This window comes from Arvicola amphibius, chromosome 6 (assembly GCF_903992535.2).
Source record: "Arvicola amphibius chromosome 6, mArvAmp1.2, whole genome shotgun sequence".
Lineage (NCBI taxonomy): Eukaryota > Metazoa > Chordata > Mammalia > Rodentia > Cricetidae > Arvicola > Arvicola amphibius.
The window spans coordinates 14,000,395-14,009,483 of NC_052052.2; positions in this window are offsets into that span (position 1 = coordinate 14,000,395).

Genomic DNA, 9,089 nt, shown 5'->3' on the forward strand with positions numbered 1-9,089 from the left:
ATTTTCACCATACCAAACTAGGAAAATTGTTACATGCGGCACTTTGTACCGTTAGTCCCCACCCCACCCCAGACAAGGCCTCGTGTAACCCAGGCTGGCCTCAAACTCTTCAGTTAGTTAAAGATGACCTTGGATTTCCTACCCTCCGCCACCTCCCAAGTTCTAGAATTGCAGCTGTGTGCCATCATCCAGGCTTGGCACCCGGGGCCTCGTGGATCCAAGGCCAGCACTCCACCAGTTGAGCCCCAGTCCCAGCCTGAATCTTTTCTTCCACTTCCTGATGTGAGCTGAACATGTTTCTCCGTTGTTGTTGAGCATCCTTTAGAAGGTGGTTTTGGGAAGCAGCTTCACACTTTACCACTGTACTGACTGCATAATGAGTCTCTTACTAAAGAGGGACACACAGGTTGTTGACTGTATTTTATCATTCAAGTTCAGCGAAGGAGATGTCCCGATATCCCAGCTGATGCCCAACAATTGCATCACGTGGGTTCGCTGACTCAAAGAACACCTACGATTAGAGGTCATTGACCTGTGTTGACAACTTAGCCTGCAGACAATCTGTCCCAATTTACTCCAGAGAATCCCAATGTGACAAATGACTGGGACTCAGCCTACAAGGGCGGAGCTGTTGTCTGAAGGACATACCCGGGGACTTTGTCCATCAACAGCAGAGATGGGGTCTTCCATGCTTGTAGGTGACTGTTGGAGACAGAATGCCCAGATTGACCTTCTTGTTCCTGGCCAATCAGTTCATTCAAAAATTGTGACAGCAGGTTCCTTCCCTCCCTCCTTCCCTCCGTCCCTCCCTTCCTCCTCCCTCCCTCTCTTCTTTCTTCTTTCCTTTGTTTTAGAGTCTGTCTCTGTGTTCCAGTCTGGTTTCACAGTTATGGTTCCTCTTCCTTGCCCTCACGATTGTGAGGATTACAGACCACTCTACCGACTGCCCTTTTTTTTTTTCTGAACTCAATCAACCAACTAATATTCATTTGTGAGAAAGCCATGCACGTGTGAAAGCCATGCAGTCAGGCATGGTGCCTTATGCAGTTCATCCCAGCACTTGGGAGGCTGAGGCAGGAGGATGACTGCAAGTTCAAAGCCAGCCTGGGCTGCATAGAGAGCTCAAGGCTGCTGGGCCACCAAAAATTCTCTCAAAAGCAGAACAAAATAAAACAAAATGCCCCTCACCCAGCAATCACTTCGGAAAAGGAGGAAACAGCTCAACAGCAGAGAAACGAGAGGCTTCTGGCTTATTCTCGTTTGTATAAGTCACTTAGTGGAGGTGTGATTGGCATTCAATAAGTTTTAAGAAATATGACATTTAACTTGATGGGCGTGGGGGTGAGCGCTCCTGTGAAACTGTCACTCCTGTGGAGGCTGCGGACATGCCCGTGGCCTAGAGCGTTTTCTGTGACCGGCTGGCTCTTGGCTGCTCTCCACCTGCTCAATACTAGGCCCGTGTTCCTGCCCACATGCCTCTTTAACCGAAAGCAACCTTCTAGATGGGGTTCTTGATAGGGCCTGTGGCCACCTCCCCCCTCTGACCTGTCTTGGGCAGGAGGCACAGGAGCTGGGTCTGGCAGCTCTCTGTTGCCCCCAGAAGGCCACAGAGATGAAAAACCCCTGCCTCACTGTGGCCCCTGATTTACATTTAGCAGAGTCAGGGCACACCTGACAGAGAGCCCTCACTCAGGTTCTAGCTCTTTCTTTTGCCAGGTCTGGGGCCCTGGGGAAAGATTTTGCCTCCATGAAGTTCGGTATCCTCATTTGCAAACCAGGGCCGAGAGTTCCTCACTGTTGTGTTGCCGGGAGACTTTTGAGGTAAGCTGGTCAAAACATACCACACTTAGCCACTCAGTGAAGGGTACCTCGACAGAAAGTCGTGCGTGGGTGGTAGAGCTACATGGAGTGGGAGAGGGCTCAGGAGACAGGATTGGTTCAAATGCAGGCTACCTGGGTTAAAGAGCCTGCCATTGTCCCAGCTGCTCAGCCTGGAGCAGGTCAATTTGCTCTGCTGCTTTGAATAGTCCTGTGTGAGAGAGCTAGAGGAAGGTACCCATGGAATAGGAATGTTGCAAGGCATAGAGTCCACACGGTCTAGAAAGCACCCCCATTAGCTCAAGCTTGGCCCTCTTATGGAGATATTGAGAAACGAGGGGGCTTTAAGAGGTGGGGCACCACATCACGGTGCACATTTGTAACGTCAGTACTAGGGAGGCAGAGGCTTAACGTATGTTTGAGGCCAGCCAAGTCTACAGAACAAGGTCTAGGCTAGCATGGGCTAGATAGCAAGACCTATTTCAAAAGCAAAACAAAAAGAGGCGAAGTCTAGTGGGAGGCCATTATTACCCCTCCCTGTCTCTGGCTGCCTATCTTGCTCGGGTATCTCTTCCTCTCACAGGTACGCCTCCACACTCCCTCACAGCACCAGCAACTGAGGTGTGACTCAGCCAAGAAGGCCTTCACCCTGGAAGAATCCGCATAGTCACCTTGTCTTGCACGTGTAGTCTTCTGGGGCATGAGCTGCACTCACCTCTTTTTTCTTTCTAAAGGGTCTAGCCTCGGGTCTTTCATTTCAGTCGCAACAAATAAACTAGTCTGGGACATGAACAGACTTTGGTCCACAGCTAGAGGTAAATAAGTGTTAGCCAAGGTTAACCCCCTCATCAGCATCATCCGCTTCATCTTATCCTCACCACTTACGGTACCCAGAATAAAGAGTTTACCTCCTCTTCTGCGATGCCTAATCTACTGTTAATCTTATCTGATGTCTGTCTTAGTTCGATATATTTTCCCTATATATAAACTTATCCGGGTCTATTTTTTAGACCTTCTATGTTTTTCCACCATGTTTAAGCTTTCTTTTATCTTTAGAAGCAGACAGGGTTGAGTTGGAAAGCTCAGCGCTGCCATCTGGGTCACTTCAGAGACTTTGTCTGCGGTTTGATGGTTTCTCTAGAGTAGAGTTTTAGAAGGTGAGCCGGTAGAATCAGAAGATCTGAGAGTCTCGGGGAGACATCCGCGTGGCTTTAGCAACCCCTCCCACTGCTTCCACTCCAGACAAAGTGCCCTTGGGTGTCAGGAAGGCCCTGACTCACTTCCCTGGTCACAGCTGGGGAAGACTGTTGCTAAGACCATTAGAGCACAGCCCAGCACGCTGTCCAGCTGGTTGGTGAAGGAAAGAGGAAGGACTTTGGATGTTGGAGACAAGATTCTACAACAACAGTTACCAGTGGGAGCTGTGAGATGGCTCCATCATGAAAGGGCTTGTCGTGCAAGCTTGGAAATTTGAGTTTAATCCCCAAACACCCGTGTTAAAAAGCCAGGCACGGTGGTGCACGCCTGTAACGCCAGTGCTGGGGAGATGGAGACAGAAGGCTCCCTGGGCTTGTTGGCCGGCCAACCCAGCACAAAACGAGAGCTCTGGGTTCCGTGAGAGACGCCATCTCAAAAGAAGAGGTAGAGACTGACTGGGGAAGGTACCTGATGTCAAACTCTGGCTTCCACACACATGCACAGGCATGTGCACACATCCATGAACTTGTAACACACAAAATGAGAAAAGAAAAAAAAAACGAATAGAAAAAGTTACCATTGTCCAGGCCTTCTTCCTTCTCACCAAGCATTGTACTGTTTCCGAATATAACTCTCACAACCACATCAGGAAAAAAAGAGACCATTATTCCCATTTCACGGGCAAACTGAGACTCAGGTTCGGAACTCTGCACGGTCACCCAGAGAGTACACGGCAGAGTTGGGGCTAGCACATAAGTCTGCTAGGGCCCCCTCACGATGCCTGTTTAATGTGTCCCATAGGAGTGTGGTGCAAACAGGCATGTGTCATGGCATGGAGGAGGCTCCTGACCCTCCCAGCAAGCACATGGGGTGGGAACATGAAGAGCCAGCCGAGGTAGGTAGGATACAGCTACCTCCATCTAGCCACTGCCTCAGAGTAAAGGGATCTTCTCCTAAGATCCTACCATGGGGTGAAGTCATGTCCTCCAGCCAGGGTCAGAGCCTTTCCTTCCAGGACCTCGCTGTAGAGCTCCATTTGCCACACAGTCCCAGGGACTCAATCTGTCTCCAACAAAAGCCACACACAGCAGGCGCAAACACTGTAGAGGCCACTGCGGCTGGGCTCCCCCGGGTGGGGCAGAGCTCAGATGAGGGAGGCTGAGTTTGTCTCTGGCGGGAGTGTGGTGATGGGATCATCCATCCACACCAAGCAGAGCCCAAGGAAGCAGTTCAAGCCGCAAGAGCTATTCTCATGGCTGTTGCTGAGGCACACATAGGCCTGCGTCAGCCCAGCCACTCGCTAAGACACCAGGTCAGTGAATCACAACACGGGGACCCGATGAGCCTCCCAAATGTAAGGACAGGAAAGAGGGTAGCTCGGGGGCAGGGGTGGGGTGGGGTGTGGCGGAGAGACTCCAGCTCTACGGTATTCCAGAACTGGCCAGGTAATCTGCATTTGCATGAATCAGGATGACAGGGGCCCACAGGTGTGTGTGCTGACTTCTCAAGAGGTTACCAGAGGTGCTTGGAGGTGCTGCGGGCGTTATGTCTGTAGAGCTTGGGGATGTGGGTGTTCACACTGTCAAAACTCATAAAACAATGGCGGTTTGTGCTTTCCCACCACCCCGCACATGTGTTTCCTGTGTGTCTGAAAAATGACAACCACTGAAAAACAAGTGGGGGCAGGGGAAGTGGTTTCTGGTGAGATGGCTTAGTCAGCAGGATTCTTGTACAAGCACCAGGCCTGAGTTTAGATTCCCAGCACCTGCATGAAAACCAAGTGTAGTGGCTGCATTTGTAATGCCGGCGCCTGGAAGGTGGACACAGGCAGATCCCTGGGGCTCTCTGGACAGCCAGCCTAGCCTAATGCGTGAGCCTCCACGTGTGTGCGCGTGCTTGCACACACACACAAACACACACAGAGTGAGAAACACACACACACACACACACACACATAGATCCCTGAGGCTTGCACACACACACACAGACAAACACACACACAGAGCGAGAAACACACACACACACACACACAGATCCCCGAGGCTTGCTAGACAGCCAGCCTAGCCTAATGGGTGAGCCTCCACGTGTGCGTGTTTGCACACACACACACACACACAAACACACACACACACAGGTCCCTGAGGCTAGCTGGAGAGCCAGCCTAGCCTAATGGGTGAGCCTACACATGTGTGCATTTGCACACACACACACACACACACACTCACACACATAGGTCCCTGAGGCTCACTGGACAACTAGCCTAGCCTAATGAGTGAGCCTCCACATATGTGTGCGTGCATACACACATATATGAGAGAAAGAGAGAGAGAGAGAGAGAGAGAGAGAGAGAGAGAGAGAGAGAGATATTGACAGAGAGACACAGAGAGAAGCAATGGGGTCAAACTTAGCAGAAAGGACTTCAGGGAACCTTTTAGACGGCCAGATGTCCTGGATTATGAACAGTCGCTGCCCCACCATCAGACGGTTCATAGCACAACCATCTTAACGATGCTGATACATTTCTCAGAGCCTCAAATTTTCCCGTGTGAGCAGTGGGGTCCGGTGGGGGGGGGGCTGTAGGGAAGGTTACAGGTGGAATGATTGACACATAATAGTTGCTAAATTACTGAGTGACACGTGGAGACTCCGTCTTCCAGGAATGAGGCTTGGAACTGACCCATGGAAAGGGCTGTGACACCCAGGGCCAGAGATCCTCATTTCTAGATGAGAGTTGGTCTCATGCAAGGGGATTTCCACTTCAACTTCTCAGTTGACCCCGCGTGACCCAAGATGCTCTGGGCGGCGGCGGGGGCAGGGGAGGTTGACTTAGTGGGTAAAATCTGTAGCCATGCAAATCTGGTAACCTGAGTTTGATTTCCAGAAACAACATAATAAAGCCAGACTCCATGGTTCTCATCTGTAATCCCAGCGCTCTTACCGCAGGCTGGGAGGTGAAGCCAGGAGAATCAGCCGGAAGCTGACAAGCCAGTGGGCTTGGATATACTGGGTAACAGGAGGAAGAAGAAGAGAGACCTACAAGGTGGAGGTGAGAAAGGACTCCTGAAAGCTGTCCTTAGATCTCCACAGGCAGGTGGTGGCTCGTGCGTGCCCACCCCACACACAAATAAATAACAAATAACAACACCCTCCCCCAAATAAGCTCTTCCAAGGCCCCTAGCACTTCCCATAGCCAGGAGTTGGAAGGTGAGCATTACTAGGGGTTCTTGCTTGTCTGCAGCCCCATCCCAGCCCCTGCTGCTTTCCTCAGGGCCTGACCTTCAGCAGCAGGCCCTGGGGTGACAGGCGTGGAGCACGACTCCCTACTTCTTGCTCATTTTTGAAGTGGAGCAAAGGGAAGTAAAAGCTGTCACTTGGAGGAAGCCTTCCTGAGGGTTCCATGCCATGGGTTGAGAACAGTGGCCGGTGTGCCTGACACACAGCAAGTGCCTGAGAACCAGAGCTGCTAATGCAGCGGTCAGTGTCGGCCTGTGGGGAGTCGAGAGAATACTTTCAAGAAATTTCACAGGAGCCAAGAAAACAAATCTCCTCAACAGATACTTCCTCAGTCCCTACTGTGTGCAGCGGGCAGGGAGGGGAGAGCAGGGAAGGTCTTTGTCTGCTAAGGCCTTATGGGGTCCCCAGAGTGACCAGACAGACACTGTCAAACTCGGGCCTGTGCTACACACAGACAGCGGGTGCCTTCTTAGAGAAGTAACAATAAGGCTTGCTTTGTTTATTTATTCAAGGATACAGAGATGATGCTAACTTAGGCAAGTAGGACAAGAAGGCAGAGGCAATTAGTTTAAAATCATTAATCAAATCCCACAGTGGCCCATGACCCAGAGACAAGGTTAGGACAGAGGGGCATGCTATTAAGTCTGTGGGAAATGACAGTCCTCCAGGACGCACAAACTTCCCCTTCCTCCAGGAAGCCCATCTGTATTTTATTACTTTCTTGGGGTTCTCTCAGTGCCAGCATCACTCACTTCTCACAGGGTGGTTGACCTGCTGGCTATGACCTTCTAGAAGGTGTCAGGCTGTGGTCTCAGCACCTGAGAGGCTGAGGCAGGATTCCAGGCTAGCCTGGTCTACCTTGCAAGTCCCAAGCCAGTAGCTAGACCCTTCTCCAAAACAAAAACACCCCAAAGGAAGAGAAGAATGACCATATGAGGGTCCAGGAAAGAGGCAAGACCTGGAGAGAGACCTCAGAAGGACCATTCCCCACCTTCCTTTTAGCTCAGATGTCCAGCTTCCACAGCTGTGAAAAAATAAATTTCTAGGCTTGGGGAGATGATCTGGTCAGTAACATGTTTGCTGAACAAACCCTAGAGAGAGCCCTGTTTGACCCCTCCAGCACCCACATAAAAAGCCGGTCATGGTGGCACACATGAATTCCAGCACCGGGGCCAGAGAGGATCCCAGAGGCTCGCCGGCCAGACCAGCTAGGGGAATTGGTGAGCTCCAGGGTTCAGTGAGAAACCCTGTCTCAAAGATTAAAAGGAAGCAACCTCTGGCTTCTACATACACACATATGCATGCATGTACTCTCCCTCTCCCTCTCCATCTCCCTCTCCCTCTCCCTCTCCCTCTCCCTCTCCCTCTCCCTCTCCCTCTCTCCCCCTCTCTCTGTTTAGTCCCATGGCACACTGTAATGGTAGCTCTAGGACAACCATATAGGCATTGAGGAACCCCAAGAAAACAGAGAGAGTGTAAGTGGGTCTTCCCAGAGGAGTTTGGCTTTGGTAGATTATTGTCTTTTTTTTTTTTTTTTTATCTGTCCGCATCCCAAGGCACAGCATGGATCCTGCAGAGTAGCAGCCAGGGCCCTCAGGGAGCTGCCTATGTAGGGCTGAGGTGCATACACAGCTAGCTCACTGCCTCAGTTTCTACCCCCACAAAATGGGAATGATGACCTTTGAGACTGCTTTTCTCCAGAGTTAATGATTAGATCATCTACTCAGTGATAGAAATACAAAATGATTTTTGGAGCTGGGCGGTGGTGGCACATGCCTTTAATGCCAGCACTTGGGAGGCAGAGGCAGGTGGATCTCTGTGAGTTCAAGACCAGTCTGGTCTATGAAAGCTACAGATAAAACCTGTCTTGAATAACCAAAAAAAAAAAAAAAAAGAAGAAGTTTTTTGAAGATAATTTCTATTGAGGTATAATTTTCTTTCTTTCTTTCTTCCTTTCTTTCTTCCTTCCTTCCTCCCTTCCTTCCTTCCTTCCTTCCTTCCTTCCTTCCTTCCTTCTTTCCTTCCTTTCTTCCTTTCTTTTTTTAAAATTTAGATAGATAAAATTTAGATAAAATTTTTTAAAAATTAAGATAGGCTTTTATTTATCCTTGGTTGACCTCAAATTTTCAAATTTGTTAAGTAACTATGGATGACCTTGAATTTCTGATCCTCCTGATTCCACTTCCTAAATGCTGGGATTACAGGAACAAGCCACCAGGACTTAAGTCACGTGGTGCTGGGTGTTGAATCCAGAGCCTGCTGCATGGTACACACGTGATTTACTGGGTTACACCCACCTGGTCCTTTACTGAAGTACAATTTGTATAAGATAAAACATATCCACTAGTATTTGGCTAATTGAGATAAAGACACACACCTGGAGAACTTCCTAATCATTACCATTTTCATTAACCTTTCCCCCAATTCACTCCTCCCTGCTCCTCCAATTCTCCAAACCTATCCCACCTCCACCCCCCACCTCCAACACACCCCTGCCAAAATTTCCCTCCAGTCCTCAAGAAGTCATTTTCACTCCCTCCTCAAATCCAAGACAACCACCATCCCATCTCCCATCTTTATTGATGGGGTTGTAAAATTCTCACAGCGTATAACCCCAACACAAGGAGGCAGAGACAGACAGATCCAGGGGGAAGCAGGAGATGGCTGGCTGCCCAGCTAGTTTGCCCAAATTGCTGAGCTCTGATAAACCGTGTGTGTGTGTGTGTGTGTGTGTGAGAGAGAGAGAGAGAGAGAGAGAGAGAGAGAGAGAGAGAGAGAGAGAAAGAGAGAGAGACAGACAGACAGAGAGACAGACAGAGAGAGACAGACAGAGAGAGAGA